At 46.9% G+C, this 20,295-nt stretch overlaps 1 pseudogene; it reads left to right on the top strand.

Annotated features, from left to right (window-relative positions):
- Window positions 1-20,295, top strand: part of LOC146870107 (protein phosphatase 1H-like) — a 327,776-nt pseudogene that overhangs the window by 243,893 nt on the left and 63,588 nt on the right.

Raw genomic sequence — 20,295 nt, 5'->3', positions numbered from 1 at the left:
GATGTTAGACTGCCGGACCACAGCCCCCCGGAGGCTCACGTCATGATGGGTAACCTGGGGAGGGGGGGCATTTCCAGGATCTACCGCTCCCTCATCAACCGCACCCCTACATCCCTGGAAGGCCTTAAGGAACGATGGGAGGGGTGGGTGGGTCCCTTGGATGAGGCCGACTGGCGGGATGCCCTTATGGCCCCCCAACTGGTGACGGCCTCCGCCAAATTGCGGCTTATCCAAATTTACTACTTGCATAACGCTTATCTCACACCGGCTCGACTACACCGCGCGGGCCTCTCCGCCGACGCGGATTGTCCCCGTTGTGGCTTTGAGCCGGCTGACTTCATTCACATGGTGTGGTCTTGCCCGGAACTGGAGGGGTACTGGAGGGGCATAGAGTCCGAACTCACAGAGGTCCTGGGGTGGGAGGTGCCACATGACCCTAGACACACCCTACTGGGCATCACTGACGGCCTGGATGGCACACGCCCGGAGAAGTTATTCCTCACTACGGCCTTAATGGTAGCGAAGCGAGTCATTGCAGCGGCGTGGAAACAGCCACAACCGCCTAGCTTGGCCAAGTGGAGCACCGGGGTGGATTGGTGTGCGGCGCAGGAACGAACTCTTTACCGGGCACGGGTTTGCCCCAAGAAGTACCGAAAAGTCTGGGGGAAATGGCTGGGCAACATACCATGAAAAGGCTGTTTAGAAGACGGGGGGGATGGGGGAGGGGGGGGTTTCAGGGGGAGGGCGGGACTACGGTGCGTTTCATGCTGTATTGCTGTGTGGTGGTGGTTCGAAGGGCCCGAAAGTTTCTTATGTTGTACAACCTAAAACAATAAAAACTTGTTTATCAAAAAAATGTATTGGAAGACATGCTAGCTTGTCATTATTATTTTCACGATTTGATTATCAGCTTATCTACAAACCAGGTTATCGAAATGGCAAGACAGACGCTCTAACCCCGCCCATGGAGGAAGCATAGGTAGGGATGGAACCTCCATGCACCATGACCCTCACTAGACCTCCAACGGACTCTGGGGCATATTTGAAGGAGAGATGGTCCTGGGTCAGTCACAGGTGGGTGGGGAGGGAGTTCCATGTCTTGGCCGCCAGGTAGGAGAAAGATCTTCCTCCGGTGGTGGATCTGCGAATCCGTGGGACGGTGGCGAGGGAGAGGGTGGCGGAGTGGAGCTGGTGGGAGGGTGTGTAGAAGGTGAGGCGGGTTTTGAGGTATTCGGGGCCCATGTCATGGAGCGCCTTGTGTGCGTGGGTGAGGAGTCTGAAGGTGATCCTCTTGCTGACGGGGAGCCAGTGCAGGTCTCTCAGGTGTGCTGAGATGTGGCTGTGTCGAGGGATGTCCAGGATGAGTCGTGCCGATGCGTTCTGTATGCGCTGGAGTCTTTTCTGTAGTTTGGCAGTGGTCCCGGCGTAGAGGGTGTTCCCGTAGTCCAGTCGGCTGGTGACGAGGGCCTGGGTGACTATCTTCCTGGTTTCAGTGGGGATCCATCGGAAGATCTTACGGAGCATGCGGAGGGTGTTGAAGCAGGAAGAAGTAACGGCGTTGACTTGCTTGGTCATCGTGAGGGAGGAGTCAAGGATGAAGCCCAGGTTGCGTGCGTGGTCTGTGGGCTTGGGGGCGGCGCCCAGAGCAGGGGGCCACCAGGAGTCGTCCCAGGCGGAGGGGGATGGTCCAAGGATGAGGACTTCCGTCTTGTCTGAGTTCAGCTTCAGACGGCTGAGCTTCATCCATTCCGCGATGTCTTTCATACCCTCCTGGAAGCTGGCTCTGGCGGGGTCGTTGGTGAGGGAGAGGATCAGTTGGGTGTCGTCGGCATAGGAGATGATGTTGAAGTTGTGTTTGCATGCGATGGCTGCGAGGGGGCTCATGTAGACATTGAAGAGGGTGGGGCTGAGCGAGGATCCTTGAGGAACGCCGCAGATGATCTTGGTGGCCGCTGCGCGGAAGGGCGGGAGGCGAACTCTCTGGGTTCTGTCGGAGAGGAAGGAGGTGAGCCACTCCAGGGCCTTTCCTTGAGGGCGTGGGGGAGGCGGGTTGTCAGGGTGCGGTGGCAGACAGTGTCGAATGTGGCCGACAGATCGAGGAGGATGAGGGCAGCAGTCTCACCGTTGTCCAGCAGGGACCTGATGTCGTCGGTGGCTGCGATGAGGGCGGTCTCGGTGCTGTGGTTCGCTCGATATCCGGACTGTGACGGGTCGAGGGAGCCGTTCGTCTCGAGGAAAGCGGTCAGCTGAGTGTTGACGGTCTTCTCGATGACTTTAGCGGGGAAGGGGAGGAGCGAGATGGGGCGGAAGTTCTTGAGGTCTGTGGGGTCCGCGGTGGGTTTCTTCAGGAAGGCGCTGATCTCCGCATGCTTCCAGCTTTCCGTGAAGGTGGCACCTGCGAAGGAGTTGTTGATGATGTTCCGGAGGTGGGGGGCGATGATGGAGTCGGCTTTGTTGAAGATGTGGTGTGGGCAGGGGTCGGCTGGGGAGCCGGATTGGATGGTGTTCATTACGTGGGTGGTGTCTTCCGTGCTGATGGGGTTCCAGGCGCGGAGGGTGGTGGTGGGGGGCGTTGGTTCGGTGGACGGGTACGTGGTCTGGGCGCTGAAGCTGTTGTGTATATCGGCGATCTTGCGGTGGAAGAACGTGGCGAGTGAGTCGCAGAGGTCTTGTGATGGCGTGATGTCGTTGTTGGTGGTGCTGGGGTTGGAGAGCTCTTTAATGAGGCTGAAGAGTTCGTTACTGTTGTGGGTGTTGTTGTCCAGTCGTTCTCTGAATGATGTACTTTTGATGGTGCGGATCAGCTGGTGGTGTTTGTGGATGGCATGCTTGAGGACAGTCATGTTTCCTGCTGACTGGTCGTGACGCCAAGCTCTTTCGAGGGTATGGCAGGATTTCTTGGAGTCTTTGAGATCGTCGGTGAACCATGAGGCTTTGTTGCTGTCGGGGTTGCTAGGAGGGTTCTTCAGTGGTGCAAGGGCATCGGCGCAGTTGGTGATCCATTGTGTGAGGTCGCGGGCCGCTATGTTGGGGTCCATAGTGATGGTGGGTTGGTTTTGGCTCAGGGAGGTGGTGAGCTGGTCGGTAGTAATCTTGCTCCAGCATCTTCGGGGGGCTTGTTTCGGGCGGTGGTGAGTCGTGGTTTTCCTGAAGTTGAAATGGACGCAGCTGTGGTCGGTCCAGTGATGTCCGGTGGTGTGGCTGAAGGAGATGTGTTTGCTGGAGGAGAAGACGGGGTCAAGCGTGTGGCCAGCAAGGTGGGTGGGGGAGTTGACCAGTTGCTTGAGTCCGAGGTTGGCGAGGTTGTCTAGCAGGGTGGTGGTGTTGTTGTCCCTGTTGTTCTCCAGGTGGAAATTGAGGTCTCCTAGGAGGATGTAGTCGGAGGAGGCGAGGGCACATTAACCTCAATAGAAATTGAACTACAGAACCATATGCAGCACCTATGATTGCCTCACCTTCAGGTGAAGCCTCTCTAAAAGTCACCCATGCCCTTTCAGTATCGCATACTTACAGAGCTTAATGATCCGAGAGCACAATGGCATCTCCTCCTTCCCTTAAGACTGCTGCAGTTGAGGTCTGTGTTTCAGAGCTAGATTGATAGTCTTTTAGACCCTGCCAAGGCCCAGATACAGGATGGTATCTTGCATCTCAGACATCTATAATATGGCATCTGCAAGCTGACTCTTGACATCTGAAAATCCACTATTATGGCCTCATAGTTTTCATTAAAAGAGTTTATATTTCAGCTTTATCTTGTCCAGTGCTTCACGCCTCTCTGCACTCAAGGACTGCCAGTAAGAACAAGCCTAGACACCAGTCCAGACAGATTAAAATAAATCACTATGGAATCCCTGTTGTGAATAAAATATTTTGTGATAGTTAAGACAATAGCATAGACCCTGAATAATTCAAATAGGAGTAGGCTGCGTTAGAGACTAGTGAGATGGAAGGTACAGGGAGATAAGCCTGGATAAACAAGTAATTTTAGATACTAAGGTGATATTCCTTGTGCCTAGAAGTAAATTAATATTGAAAGGAAAATCTTACATATGTTAAAGAACCAGCAGAAAAAGCCAGATCATGCTACATTTCGTTCCAAGGGCTCAAATGGCCCTAAATGCTGATGAAATCTTTGACAGTCACCAGAAATTCATTACTCAAAAATGCAACCCATACCATCGTGCTTGAGACAAAAACAGCACTATGGGCTAGATGTATCAAAAAGGAAGGTTGAAAACAGTGGTGCTAATTGTTCACCGACGTTTGGGGCCTGTGCAGTAAATAGATCACAAAATGCCTATTCACAGAGCATTGCAGAATGAACTGCCTTATGAATATTAATAAGTCTGATTACTGTTTGTGAATCCCAGAGTCAGGCTACCAACCAAGGGGTGGGTGGTGGTCTGCAGACCTACAGCAATACATTCGTATTCCCAAACAGCGAACATTATTTTTAAAGCAGATAGTGTTCCGTAAAAGAATGAGTGCTGCTTTAAATAAAAATGTATCCTGCTTAGGAAGATAAAGGTGGGGTAGGAGCAGGCAATGGACCTCTGGCCCACTGCCGCTCCCTTCAGGCCGAGTGACACAATTCTCCAAGGGGAATCTGCCCAACCAGGATTAGTTCCCCTGTGTGAATCAGTTAAAACCAAGTGTGGGTAACTTTTCAAGGGTCTGCGATTGGAACTGGGTGAGACACCACTGATAAATTCCATTCTGAATCGCAATTATGTAGGATCAGCACTTTCCCATTCCCTCCTAATTCCATTCGAAATTAGTCGTAAACCCTGTTTTTTAGTTAGAAAACCCTTTCTGATTTTCAAAAGGGATTTAGTTCCCAAACATTAATTTGAAGTTGCATATCCTGTAATTTTGAAAAATCATACAGTTTGTTACTGCAAAATGATGTTTTACCGCCATGTGCTTGAAAACATACACTCTGTCCAGCCTTCCCCATTTTTGCAATGCATCTGAACGTAAAACGCTGAAGCCAAGAATGTTTCTTACGTGCCATTTTAAAGGGTTATCTTCATCAGCTGTAAACAAATAAATTACACGTATACATAAAACTTCAAAGTGGCTACCCTAGCAGAGGAGGTTTTAAAACAAATAATGGTTTGAACTTGTCAGATTTCAAGAGTTTTATCTGCACTAATCTAGCATCGATTTGTAGTAGGAGTACATGCATCTTTCTTCTAATTTCCCCTATACTTTACCATAGCGAGATTCCGCATTCGGGGTGGAGGTCTCCGCATGGTAAAGTATTGTGATTTCTTTTTAATTTAACTTGAAAAGAAATCTTAAAACTATTTTTATGTTAAGTATTAATGTCAATTTATTTTATATATTTATGTTAAACATAGAACAAATAAAAAAAAATGCTACAGCACTAATAAATGAATTTTGAATTAAAACTTTAATAAATGGACACATATTATATGAAAAATATATCATATAAAAAAAATCCCAGCTAAAGAAAAAAGGTGCATTTATAATCAGCAAAAGTGATGTACAGAATTAATCAAAATAAATTAAATGATTTAAATACAATTTGTTAAATTATTTTTTAACTCAAAATAGGTCATTAAAATATTTTATAACTAAATAAATACGTACTTTTGTGAATACCAAAATGTAGTAAACACTCAAAATTGTAAATTACACGTATAAGTTAGAAGTCAGTTTGCGAATCAAGCGCTGAGTCTTTCCTTTACTTGACAAGGAGTCTCCCAGAATTTCTCCACGGTATTTCCTGTCCCTCTAGTCTTTTTTATGTTCCTTCAATGTTACTATATTGTAGGGTGAGGGTTAGATCAGATGGGAACTGAAATGCATTAAAAATTTTCTTCTGGAAGTTCTCCATGCTTTTTCTTTTGAACATTCACCCTCTGCCTTCTCCCCTTAATGAAAGTGCATGAGACACCAGCTGGGGACTGAGATCATGGTGAAGATATAGAAACAGCCCAAGTGGGATGGTAAAGTTCAGTGTAGTGTGGGCTGGGGAAACGAAGAAACTGGGACTCTCAAGTCTCTTGCCACTAAACTCCATAACTGCTTATCACACTTTTGTTGCCTGCAGTAAATTCTCTTTTTTGTCAGAATCCATCTCGTTCTGCCAGATAAGCACAGCACTTTGGCCAATTGCACTCAAGTTGCTGAAGCCATCTCAAAGCCTAATGAAAAACAGTATTATGTGTGGCCCTTCATTTTCCTCTTTACCCGAGTTGCTTTTGTTGGAAAGTACCCTGTGCCCTGGACACCCCCCAAACTTTTGCTGACTGGTACTGGTGGTAACTGACTCTGGGCTCTGCCTAACCAGGCCCAGGGACAGTGCTATGCTGAAAGAGACACATTTAGAATACAGTGAAAATACCTACATTCACTATGGTACACTATGGGTTGGGGTACGCGTGTGATTGGCATGACCTACCCTATAAGGCCCTGGTACATAATAGGGCAGGGGGATTGAAACTACCTCTATGTCCCTAGCATATAATAGTGCATGGCAGTTTAGAGGCCAGCAGCCATTTCTGCACTTGCATGTGTGCACTGCTGAGCCCGAGGTCAGTTTAAAAGTAGCCCTGTGTTGCAGGACTGCTTTTAGGAAGTAAATTGTGCCCAAACTCGACTTTGGTGTTTGGGGCACTCATGTGGGATGAGTGTGGGGTCAACTACAAGTTCACCACTCCCTATCACCCGCAAGCAATTGGTCGTGTTGAGAGATTCAACAAACTCTTAAGGGTATGATAAATGGGTTGTCAGAGAAACTCAGGAGGAGATGGGATGTTCTCCTCCCATGTCTTCTGTTTGCCTATAGGAAGGTGCCACAGAAACGGGTTGGTTTCAGTCCCTTTGAGTTGTTGTTTGGACACCCTGTGAGGGAGCCATTGAGCCTGCTGAGAGAGTCTTTGGAGAAGCTTCTTAAATAAGCAACGGACAATGTGCTTGACTATGTGCTAGGCCTGAGATCTAGAATGGCAGAGTACATGTACAAGGCAAACAGGAAACTGGAGGCCAGCCAGGAGCTCATGAAGCACTGGTATGATCAGAAGGCTACCATGCCTGAGTATACTCCAGGACAACTGGTGTGGGAGTTGGAGCCTGTGTCTCCCAGGGTCCTCCATGACAAGTGGAGTGGGCCCTATCCAATCTTACAAAAGAAGGGTGAGGTTGCCTATTTGGTTGACATTGGCCCCCCAGGAACCCTCATAGGGCCCTGCATAGCATAAATTGAAACCCCACCATGACAGGGCAGATATGACCATATTACTGGTCACTGTTGAGGGAGTGGAGGAGGAAACTGAGCCAGTGCCCGACCTCCTTTCCACTAATGTGCAAGATGGGTCAGTGGAGGGGGTGGTACACTCTCTCAAGTTGACAGTCCAGCATTACAGAGACTGTAAGCAAGTGAGTGGTGTGTGCACCACATTGACACTGGGGACAGCCTACCTGTCAAAAATAAACTGTACAGGTTGTCTGAACATGTCAGAGCCAGCATTAAAGCTGAGGTTGCTAAAATGCTGGTATTGGGGTATAACTGAACCGTCAGAAAGTCCATGGGCCAATCCAGTTGTGCTGGTGCCCAAACCTAATCCACAGGGGGAACCCAAGGAGTTAAGGTTCTGTGTGGACTACCGAGGATTGAATGCAGCCACAAAGAGTGATGCTCACCCTATACCTAGGGCTGATGAGCTCATTGACAGGTTAGGGGCTGCTAAGTACCTGAGTACTTTTGATTTGACTTCAGGTTACTGGACGATTGCCCTCACTGATGGAGCAAAGGAGAGGTCATCATTCTCTACACCAGAGGGACATTATCAGTTCAAGGTAATGCCCTTTGGTTTAAAGAATGCACCTGCCACCTTCCGAAGGTTGGTGAACAGGGTCTTGGCTGGGTTGGAACAGTTCAGTGTGGCTTACCTGGATGATAAAGCTATATACAGTTCACTTAAGCCACCTAAAGGAAGTGTTTCAGGCCATGCCACTGGCAGGCTTGACTATTAAGGCAAGTAAGTGCCAAATAGGGCAGAGTTCTGTGGTGTACTTAGGCCACCTGATAGGTGGGGGCCATGTACAGCCTCTCCAAGCTAAAATCCAGACTATTTTGGATTGGACAGCTCCTGTTACCCAGACTAAGGTCAGGGCATTCCTTGGACTAACAGGGTATTATAGAAGGTGTGTTCAAACTTATGGGACCATGGTGGGGCCCCTAACAGAACTCACTTCTAAGAAGAGGCCCTAAAAAGTGGATTGGACCCCAGAGTGTCAGAAAGCTTTTGGCACTCTGAAAGCTGCTATGCCCCTGACTTCACAAAATAATTTGTGGTTCAGACAGATACTTCAGAGCAAGGGATTGGGGCAGTGCTGTCACAGCTAAATGAAAAGGGCCTTGATCAACCAGTTGCCTTTATTAGCAGGAGACATCTTCACAGAGGGCAAAGGTGGCATGCCATAGCGAGAGAGGCTTTTTCTGTGGTTTGGTCCCTGAAGAAGTTGAGACCATATTTGTTTGGGACTCACTTTCATGTTCAGACTGACAACAGGCCTCTCAGATGGCTCATTCATATGAGAGGGGAGAATCCCAAGCTGTTAAGGTGGTCCATTTCCCTACAGGGAATGGACTTTACAGTGGAACACAGACCTAGGGTTGCCCATGCAAATGCGGATGGACTTTCCAGGTTTTTCCACTTAGCTGATGAGGACTACCAGGGTGAAGCTTAGTAACCCATCACCTTTCGTTTGGGGGGGGACTATGTTGGAAAGTCATTCTGGGCCCGACCTAACTTTTTGCTGACTGATACTGGTAGTAACTGATTCTGACAGACCCTTGGCTCTGCCTAACTAGGCCCAGGGCCAGTGCTATGCTGAAAGAGACACATTTTTAATACTTTGAAAACACCTACATACACTTGGGTACACTATGGGTTGGGGTACCCCTATGATTGGCATGACCTAACCTATAAGGCCCTATTACATAATAGGGCAGGGGGGCTGAAACTGCCTCTATGTCCCTAGCATATAATAGGGCATGGCAGTTTAGAGGCCAGAAGCCTTTTCAACACTTGCATGTGTGCACTGCTGAGCCTGAGGTCAGTTTAGAAGTAGCCCTGTGTTGCAGGACAGCTTTTAGAAAGTAAAGTGTGCCCAAACTCGACTTTGGTGTTTGGGGCACTTACAAATGGTTGTCCTAAAATGTTTGGGGATCTTAGGTACCTCCAGGGTCTCCCCTATGTGTCCCAGGGATGGGGGATCAGGTATTCATAAGGAGGACCCTTATATAATGAGTTTTATATGCCCTGGGTTAAGTAAAATTGAACATTCCACTTCCCACGTTGTGATAAAGTGCTGCCCAAAATCGACTTTGATGCTAGGAGCATTGTGGAGGGAGGATCTGCAATATCTTTACATATTCAGAACCCCTAAAGTCTCCACTAGGTGTTTCTGGGGTGGGGGCCTATATGTAGAGTACTTATAAAATATATGTTTGTATAAGCCCTTGTGTTGGAAAGATGGCCCAAGTCATTTTTCCCATTGTAAATCCCATGCCACATAGGTTAACATGGCAAGAAGTTATTAACTGCTAACTCTTGACAGGAGAAGGCTAAAAATACCATTCAAGTACTTCCTACAATGGTATTAATAACTCCAACAATAGGATATTGTTGAATTTCTTCTGAAATGTACAGACAAGAAGTTATAAGACGTTCTTGTTTGTAAGCCCATATTTAACCTTCCAGTGGTCTGTCCTGATTGGTCAGAGGGATTAGCCAGGCTTCTTTGAAGACGTGATAAAGAGCTCCTGGGGTTAGCCAGCTCTGCTGGTAGGGCAGTGTTCTGTTACACAGGAAGGCCAGAGCAGGGGGAGGAGTCGTAAACAATGGACTTCATAGGAAGGGGAAGACACCAGTGTCATTTACAACTCCACTCTTTTGACCCCAGCCAGATGCTAGGATTAAGGAATGAATGAGCAGATGCAAGGGGGAGAGACTATGGAGATTAGCCATCTTGCTGGTGTGTTTAGCCACCTCTTCTCTCCCTGCTGGAAAATCAGCCATTATGAATTTGGAAGAATTGGTGCACTCTGAGACAAAATAGTGCCACACTCAGCAGGAAGTGGTCAGACCTTTGGGTGGTACCCTGCAGCCCATTGGACAGGAGTGACCTCCTACTTGACCTAGAGAAATTGGAATAAGTATGCTTAAGAAAGCAAGACGGGCCATGCTGGAAGTTTGATGTGCATTTCCTAAAGCCTGCACTCTGAGGACTTCACCTTCTGCACCATCTGAAACTACAGCCTGTGGATTACCTTGCTGTACAAAGTACTAAAGAGTGGACTCCCCGCAGGCTACGGGTTAACAGAGGTCACCTGGAACATCACCACCAATGATCCTCAACCTGGGGACCTATCAGTGAATTTGTAAGAGTTTTGTCTAAGTGGATTGTGGGAACTGAAGTCCTCAACTTTCAAGGACCATCTTGGAGCTTCCAGACCCTTGGAGTGAGATTAAGACACTTTGGCACCCTTTGGGGAACTTCAGGACAAAGTTCCAGAAGTTTGGAGAACTTTGGAGCAACTTTGGAAAAAAGCTCCAAAACGGGACCGACTCAACCTGGCCAGCCAAGCCATCCTGCCTTCAATCGTGAGCCGGCCTTCCACCCAGGTTTGTCTCGTTGAAAAGCTCCGTAGGTCCTACTTCCAGAGTTTGACCGAGAGTAGTCGAAATCTGAGGCCGGCGATCCTCACCGAATCCAGCCTGGTGAAGAGCATCGAGGGATTCAACAGCAAAAAGCTCTGGAAAAGTTTCCACGTCCATAAGTTTGACCGGAAGCTCGTCGCCAGGCAATCCGGTGAACCCTCACTGAATCTGGACTGAATAAGAGCTTTGAGAGACCCCGGGAAGAAAAGCTTCAGAAAAATTTCTAAGTCAGAAGGTAAAAACTTTGACCCAGACCTATCACGAGGGGTTGCCGCCCAGGGCTCCTAGCGGTCGGCCTGGAACTTTGACTTTGAACCGGTCTATCGCGACCAGATGTCCCGATAAGACACTATAGGTTTCTATGTGCTAGAAATTGCTAAATCATATAAATGTATATCTCTGGTTCCCTACATTGGATTTTTGTCATTGTGGTGTCATTTTAAAGATAACAATATTTCCTATGTTTATAAATTGGTGTGGGATTTTAATTTTGTATTGAGTCTTAATTATTTACTGAAATTGTGTGTTTTAAAAGCTTCACATACCTGTCGAAAGTAGAGTATAGTGGTGTAGAGTGGAGTGTAAAAGTTTCTACGTCCATAAGTTTGACCGGAAGCTCGTCGCAAGGCAATCCGGTGAACCCTCAAAGAATCTGGACTGACTAAGAGCTTTGAGAGACCCCGGGAAGAAAAGCTTCAGAAAAGTTTCTAAGTCAGAAGGTAAAAACTTTGACGCAGACCTATCACGAGGGGTTCCGCCCAGGGCTCCTAGCGGTCGGCCTGGAACTTTGACTTTGAACCGGTCTATCTCGACCAGATGTCCCGATAAGACACTATAGGTTTCTATGTGCTAGAAATTGCTAAATCATATAAATGTATATCTCTGGTTCCCTACATTGGATTTTTGTCATTGTGGTGTCATTTTAAAGATAACAATATTTCCTATGTTTATACATTGGTGTTGGATTTTTATTTTGTATTGTGTCTTAATTATTTACTGAAATTGTGTTTTTAAATGCTTTACATACCTGTCGAGAGTAGAGTATAGTGGTGTAGAGTGGAGTGATGCAGAGTGCATTGGCGTAGAGTGCAGTTGTAAAGAGTAGAGTGGCATAGAGTTCAGTAGCGGAGAGTGCAGTGTTGCAAAGTAGAGTGTCATATAGTGCAGTGGTGTAGAGAGGTGTAGAGCGCATTGGCGTGGACTGCAGTGGCATAGGCTACAGTGGTTCAAAGTAGAGTGCTTTGGCATAGAGTAGAATGGTGTAGAGTAGAGTGGCGTCTATTGGAGTGGCACAGAGAGTAGCGTAAAGTCCAGTGGTGTAGAGAAGAATAATTTAGAGTAGAGTGAAGTGGCAAAGACTGGAGAGGTGCAGCGTAGAGTGAAGTGGCATGAAGTGGAGTGGTGCAGGGTGGAGAGCGGTGGCGTAAAGTGGCATAGAGTAATTCATAAAGTGGTGTAGAGTGTAGTGGCATAGAGTGAAGTGGTGCAGAGTAGATTAGAAAGGCGTACAGTGGATTGGCATAGAGTGCAGAGGCGTAGAGTGGCATGGTACTGAGTAGAGTTCATTGGCTTAGAGTTTATTGGCATAGCGTGCAGTGTTACAGAGTGGCATAGAGTGGAGTAGTGCAGAGTACAACGGAGTGGCCTACACTGGAGTGGTGCCGAGTAAAGTGGTGAAGAGTGCAGTGGTGTAGAGTAGAGTGGCATTGAGTGCATTGGTATAGAGTAGAGAGGTGCATGGTAGAGAGGCATAGAGTGCAGTGGTGCAGAATGGAGTAGTGCAGAGTAGAGTAGAGTGCAATGGTGGAGAATGCAATGGTGTGGTGTAAAGTGGAGTGGTGCAGAGTAGATTGAAGTGGCGTGGAGTGGTTCAGAGTGAAGTCGAGAGGCATAGAGTGGAGTATGCATGGTGTGGTAGCGCACTGGCATTAAAGACAACACATTTTCAATTAAAATGACTATCACATTTGCACAGACATACAGTTTTACTAATAAAACAATAAAGTACACAAATGATAATGTGTGGAAATGGCATCACCTAGTGTTTTAATAGTTATCATGTTAAAGTATTTTTTTCCAACACACTTCAGAATTAACAAAAAATATGCTTCATTAGAGCTTTGCTAATTCTAATATATTCTCATTTAAATGTAGTTGGAAGGTACTAGAAAAAACCTTTCCTCTACCCCCAGTATCCAGTAAGATTATCACAAAAATCATCTAACTTTGAAGTCAGAGAAGGAAAAGTAAACACCAAGCTCCCTGGAAGACAGAGCCTGACATTTGATCTCTGTCTTTGAATGCATGGCAAATGTGACAAGATAAGAACAAGATTTGCCTCTTTAAAGAAAGGAGCACTTTTGGAAGAATACAAGGAGAGGTAATGTGAAAAGGCCTTGCTCCTTGGGAAGAACAAACTGAACCTGGAGAGCCTAAAACAAATAAAGCCAGCAAATAGACAGCCAGAAAATGTGATTTACAAACCACAAAGCCAATGATAAGCAACAGGTGGTATGCATTCCCAGGGAAACTTTCTGCATGTCCCCAAGATGTCTTTAGCAAACCAGAAACCTGCGCTGTCTGGTAGTCTTCAAACCAAAAAAGGAGTATTACTATACCAACACAGAGTAAAATACGGAATTCACAAACAATACACACAGTGGCTCTAGTGTTTTAACATGCGGGTTCCTGAATCCCAGTGTTTTAACAGGCGGGTTCCTGAATCCCACTTCCGCTTCTCTAACTGTAGTGGTTATTCCCCATTTACTATTGACAACATTCAAGTTAAGCCCCAATAGTAGTCCGAGTCTCAGGAGTCCCACTCCAACTCTTTAGTAAAGTCAAAAGGGTTCCAGTGCCAAAGAGGAATATGGCAGGCAAGTTCCCCTGGGGCAGTTTGTCCTGTAAATTAGTATTACCCGTACCAGCAGGACCTGCATAACCAGAGTCTCGGAGCACCCCCTTTGTGAATGTTGAAGCTGCAGCAGCTGTGTCCAGTGAGGAGTTCACTCACGGCCCTAGAGGGGCAGCAGTTGTGGGTCCTTGAATTCATCACAAGCGGTGGTGCGGTGGCAGGGGCCAGGTCCTCGATGCTTCCCCGATGCTGGTAAGTTTGCTGGGATCCTCCTCACAAATGGGTGGGAGGCTTTGACGCTCCTGGTGATGGTCGTCAGTCAGGGATTGGGCCCACACGGATCACCACGGAGGCCTCCTTCTCTCATCAACAGTATGGACCAGACACGCTCCTTGCCTTTTCCCAATGCCCATCAGCACATGGGTTCACCGTCCTCACTCTATGGCCCAATCGGTATAGCAGCAATCTTCATGGTGGCCCCACCTCGCATACGAGGTCACTGACTTGACTCTGCACGTAGTTCATGGCCCCATCGGCCCAGCAGCAATCTTCACAGCGACCCCATTTGGCAAACGGTGTCACTGAGTTCACTCTGCAGGGGTGTATGGCAACATCGACAGAGCAGCAATCTTCCCAGTGGCCCCACCTGGCACACAGGGTCACCGATTTCAAATCGGCACACGGCAAACAACCCGATCAGTTCATAAACTTCCCAGCTCACTTCACGGTGGCCCGCCTCTGGCATATGTTGGGTCGCTGATTTAAACGGGCACACAAGCACCAACCCGATTGGTACAGCAGGTGTCACCTCACACCATGCTACCTCCAACGCTCTATTTTTCCTCACCGGTCACAGTGGTCTTGCCAAGTATGCAGGCACTGGTGCTCCAGGCTCCAGTGATCTTGGATTGGCTGGGTGATGTTCCTTCACCCAGCTGGCAGACTGGTCCTGGTCACAGGCAGAAGTCTTGCAGATCTTCTCCTCCTTGCACTGCCTGACTGGCTGCTTGACAGTTGACAATTTGGAGGCCTCAAGCTCCTCTTCTTGTAATTCATTTCCAGACACCATATGTGATTTAGATACTGAGTCTTTAAAGTTTATGTTGGGGTCTGCTTCCATTTGAAGTGCCCTCTCCTCTGGCCTGTCCTTCCTCCAGAATGCAGTCTGTAACAGCAGGAGCTACTCAAAACTGATAGCCCCACAACAAGGGCCATGGGAGTGACTATACATTCAAACCTGGATGTCAGCCACAGTGATTTGTGTATCAAAATGTTATACCAGGGCCTCAGCCCTACTCTTTATGATTCTCTTATCACTCCCATCCCTTCCTGAGATGTGCTCAGACTCCTTCCCTTCTCTCTATGAATCAAAGATCATTCTTTGGAGTATACTGAACCTGGTTCCTCCAGTGTGTCCCACCCAGCTTCCAATTAACCCAGAATCTTCCATGTATTGTACCATTCACAGGCACACATACACATAGCACATGTGCAACACACATGCACTGTGCAGCACTACTCACCAACTAGATGTAGGTGAGTTAAGCATACAGCAGCTGAACTTTAAGTAAGTGAGCTTGTAGGCCTAACTCCAGTGACACAGGTAAAAAGCCCTGTTCATACCTACTGATTACTACACTGTATGCTGCCACCACAGCGCTTGTGCTCCTTAACTCCTGGCAAAAGCACTAACCCTTCACTACTATGAGGGTAGTACTTTGGGCACCAGTCCAAGTCTGAAAAGGCAGCAATCCATTAGAAAGGCCTATGTCAGGGAGCAAATGCATGATCACTGTTTGCCCAAGACAACTAAAATTAGCATCAGGGATCCATGCATCATAACAACTGGCAAGGAAACCTAGTGAATAACCATCATTAGAGTGATTTGACTAGATAGAATATATTGTACTAGTGGTGGGCAGTCCCTTCACTACGCATGAGATGTTTGGACGGCTATCTCAGGCCGGACAAATTCCTCATGTGCCATGAAGCTCTGTACAGCCGTAGCTGTGCTGCTAGGGCTGGAGAGAGTAGGCAAAGGCTCCCAGTCTTTGACAGTAGCTTCAGGATTGGCTGCAGGGCAGGCTGGGAGCCTGTGCCCAGGGTCAGAAGCAGGAAGAGTGCGATACGGCGGGAGACAGAGGCGGCGGAGTTAAGGTAAATGTATTTTATTTTTATTTTTGTCCCTGAACCGTCCCCATCTCCCTCCTCCCTTCTCCCCACCTCCCTCCTACCTCCTCCGGCCTGGCCCGCCCCACCCTCTTTGGCAGGGGACAGGTTGCTACTGATCATAATGAGACCAACAGTCGTGTTGATGTCCATGGACCTTGGTTGAGACCCTCTCCCACAGAATTCTCCAATAACCATAGGAGGCTTTATTTAATTCTTCTAAAATTCAAGACCTATGTTTTATGGATTCATTCCCCAATGTACTGTTTATCATTTGTTGTATGAATACTACCTAATGGGTGTTTCCCCTTCCTCGTCCTTATGATGACCTTGTACAAATAACCTCAAGAGGTCGAAACATTGACACTATAGTAGAGTACTGTGCTACTTATTTCACTTTCACTGTGCTGTTGCGTTGTTTGTCAACACCTCTCTATTTTCGAATATATATATGGTAACAGAGTTTAATGATTTTGTCTTCATTAGATTTCAAATGTTGAGTAATCAAATTAAATATATTTTTTTTTGTAAAATCAGTCTATTGATGGTTATTCACTCAGTTTCCGTCGAAGTTGAGTTTACACTTACCCCTTCAGGGACCATTGTTTCCAAAATTACTGTACTACCAGGTCCCAGGGTTACTGGATTGCCCCTTGTTTTACGAATATCATAACAGCTGGGGCACGTCTATTACCATTCGACGGACTTTTCTGTCCCAACAATTGTAGTGTTACATAGGTTTGAATATAGCAGGGACAAAGGATTTTATGAACAGCAGAGGAAGCTCTGCGTTGTTACTGACACATGATGGATGATTCGAAAGAGGGCTGTGATTGAATGTGCATGGAGCCTGAAATATTACATCAATCATTAAAAGGGGTTTCTTTACAGAAAGACCAAGGATTGATTGAGCACTGACACCAAACTTTCCTCTATCTATTAAATGGACATAAAACCTGCCCCAGTATACCTGTCCTTCTTTCTTCCTGTCTGTTGGTGTGCTGGCCCCTAATGACTGCTTGTTCGCCGCTTGGTCGTATCTGCTCTTTCCTGTGTTGTGTGAGCAGTATGTGTGCCTGCATGTTGATCGTAGCTGTGTGCTGGCCTCTGTGTGTAGGGATAGGTACCTTGCTCTTACTGGCTGGCTTGGGCAAATTTCAAGAGTCTGCTATTCCAATCTCTCTGGCACACCCGGATTCCTTTCATTCTTCGATCGTCTCCATCCCTGGTTTCTTCCCATGAAACTCTCCTGCCTTCTCCTTGTTGCGTTTGCATTTTATTTTCCATCTTGCTTCTTCCTTGCCAAACTGAGGTCTAAGGCCAGCAAGCAACTACCACTCTGTTTTCAGGTAAGGCCATTCAATCCACAGACCTTTTCCCTATCCCCCCCCCTATCTTGTTTCCTTCTTGCCACTTCACAGTTAGATCTGACACTAGCCAAGTGTACTTTAAAGCATGACGTTTACCACAAATATACCTCGGGAAACCCCTTCAAATTCCACCCTATAAAGAGTCTGTGAGTCAGGTTATTTCATTTTTATTTCATTTTAAGGTGTGCCCTCAATAGGTTCTAAAATACACCACTTGATAGACCTCTTCCTGCAATCTGCAATCTACAGGTCTTCGAAACCGCTGAAAATCGGTTTATTTCTGACAGAAGGTGACATTATTGGTGCTGCATAAAGCACCCATATTAAATAAACTATGAGGTGTTTAACTTACCATACCTTCTTCGTGAGCAATCACAGAAGTGTTTCTCGATAGACCATCAACCAGCCTAATAATGTTATAGATGCGATGATGGTGCCTTTTTGGTTTTGAAGGCTAGATTGAGGGGTGGAGTTGTAGTTATTATATTTTTGTTTCAAGAGAGTATTCTCAGTTCAGAAGGTCTTCTGAGCATTTTCCATCAGCCCCTGGGTCCAAATGAACAACCCCTCCAGCTTTGCTTGAGTCCCTACAAAGTGGTCGCTCCAGCAGCTGTTCCTAGCAGTATTGTTACACCTCGGTGCTGGCCTGCAGCACATACTGTGTGCTTGCTGTTGCATCTACTGTGTGCATGCTTCACATCCCTAACCATGTCTTGTTTCAGGACGAGCACATTGACCGGGAGAGATCGAAGTACAATATATTGGGAGGCTGCTGCGCCATGGCGGTGATGTGTATCCTGGGGAAACTCTACGTGGCAAATGCGGGAGACAGTAGGTACGACGTGTACGCTTTAGAAATTGTGGTATATGGAACTTCAACAGATGATGAAGAATATATTATAGGCAATTCCCCTCTTTCTACTGTAACTACATATGTGAAACCGATGCCACTGTCTTGTGCTAATCCAAAAATCGTGTTGCATTTATTTGTGTCGTATTAAAATGTAAATGTCCAGTTTGATCCCATGTGCTACTATAACCTTCTTCTAATGTGCCCAGCACTTGTAGTTATTCCTATAAAAATAAATAATTATAAAGCATTGCAGGGATCTTACCTCCCTTCGATATTCTACGTTTCATGGGATGTTTATAGAAGAAAACGCTGGCTTTATTATTGTATCATCAGACTCCACAGTAGAGGTTACCATGTGTGTTCCTCCTTGCCACTGGGTTTCAATGCGCTATACGTGATCTTTCACAACGCTCAAATCCAGCTATTCACAAACAGACAAGGCCGCTCTCCTTTGGTGTAGCTGTGGTCAAACTCAAGGTCTAATCCTGCCGGAGGGTAAGCATCGCCTGTGACCTTGGTCTGCAGTTTCGTGGGTATGTCCTTTGGATGCGAAGGGAGGTGTGTGATATTGACACTTAAGAGAAGCAACCTCAAGAAGGCAATGCCTCCTCCACCCCCCCCCACCCCCCCCCCCCCCCCGGAAACACCAATGGACCTGAAACACTTAGCAGTCCAGAACTAGAGCACAACTGACTCTACGAAGTGGTGACATGCTCAATGTTTCTAAGTAAGGCAATTTTTAGGTCTCACGCCTAGCGTTGCAGCGCTAGACCTCTTTTAAGGGGGTTCTGAAAGCTGCTCACATGCTTGTGCGTGTGATCAGGCTTTTGCAGCCCGCCATTGGCTTTCGTGTGGGTTTAAAAAAAAAAAAAAGGCACGCTATTGGGCATAGGCCGGCGCATGTCACGCCTTTGCAACGCCCATTCCTGTCGGTGGCCAGCACGCGCAGCAGCACACGTTCGCCTCGCTGCCACGCTCCCTCCCCCCTCCTCACCTCTGTGGTGCGCGCGCACCACTACTTTCGATTCCCGGCCCTGCTCCTCTGTGGTGCGCATGCACCACTGGTTTGTTTTGCCTGTTCCTTTTTGCCAGCGCCAACTCTGTGGGCAAAAATCCTCCAAGTAAGGCATTCCCCATCTAGATTGTCAAGTCAACTGGTCATACCATACGCTTCCATGACTGATAGCACCAATTCAATGTAAGTCCCTTTCTAAGTTACCTTCCTTTTCCTTCACACAGTCTACCTTGCGGCAGCTGCTTTCACTCACTTCCTTAATTCTTCTCCCACAGCGCCTGCACACTAACAATACGTGCGTTATTTACTTCTAATTAGACCAGACCGCACGCCTGCAGCCTGTCGATTTCCTCGCCGGCTTGCACCCTAGGCATCACGGCCTATTAGTAAGTAATATCACCAATACCGAGTTTTTTCTGCTCCTTTACAACCCGGTTCAGTTAATGCTCAATTAAGTTTTATTAATTTCCATTATTGTAGTAGCCCTGCTCCCCTCCGGTGTGTCCCAGCCTCTGAGGTCCACTACAGCAACAACGCTGCTGTCAGCTTAAATTACCAGAGCTCACACTGACCTTAGTTGTTGCCTCAGTAAGTGCATTGTCTTGTTGTAAGTTGCCCTGTCTTTAGCTGACGTGCGAGTATTGGGAGTTATTGCATCCTTCTACGCTATGAGAAGTGCTGTGCTCTTACTTGGCACTGTGCTCATCCTCATGTTCTCTTTTGAAAAATGACTGATGTGTACACTTGATCTAGAAAGGCAAACAGTTGATACGACTCGGCAAAATGCCCAAGAGTCTGGGAGATGCACAGACGTCTAGCTGCAGCCAGTCACAGATCTCTACAACACATTGTTTGTTGGTATGTGACTTGGCATATAGTTTGTATGTCCATGTCCCTTTGCATTTTGATGTATAATTCAACTCCATTTTTCCACATACACCAAAACCCTTTGGGGTGCGGCATTTAGTTACCTTCAACAGTACACTTTGCAATGCAGTTCAACTAAACAGGATAAGACCAGCTTCTCACCCTCTTTTTCCACGTTCATGATGCCTGCTCTAAACTAAACTAACGTTTCGTTTTTTTTAAAGGTTACATTTGAAAAAAAAAAGCTGGCTTTATTTAACAGAATTCTAAATCAACCGTTTCAATTTGTTTCTCGAACACACCCACTCGTATATCTCTATACTAATCACAAGAAAAGCATTTACACTAGGAGTTAGTGTCACGCCCTCTCTCTATGCTCCTCCCTAAATTAATGCAATGAATGATGAGGCGGGGGATGATATCAGGTTCTTCTCACCCTGTCTCTCCATCCGCCGCTGGGGGGGGGGGGG

This window comes from Triturus cristatus, chromosome 1_1 (assembly GCF_964204655.1).
Source record: "Triturus cristatus chromosome 1_1, aTriCri1.1, whole genome shotgun sequence".
Lineage (NCBI taxonomy): Eukaryota > Metazoa > Chordata > Amphibia > Caudata > Salamandridae > Triturus > Triturus cristatus.
Note: the sequence above shows the minus strand (reverse complement) of the source record. Positions and strands in the feature narration are given on the sequence as shown.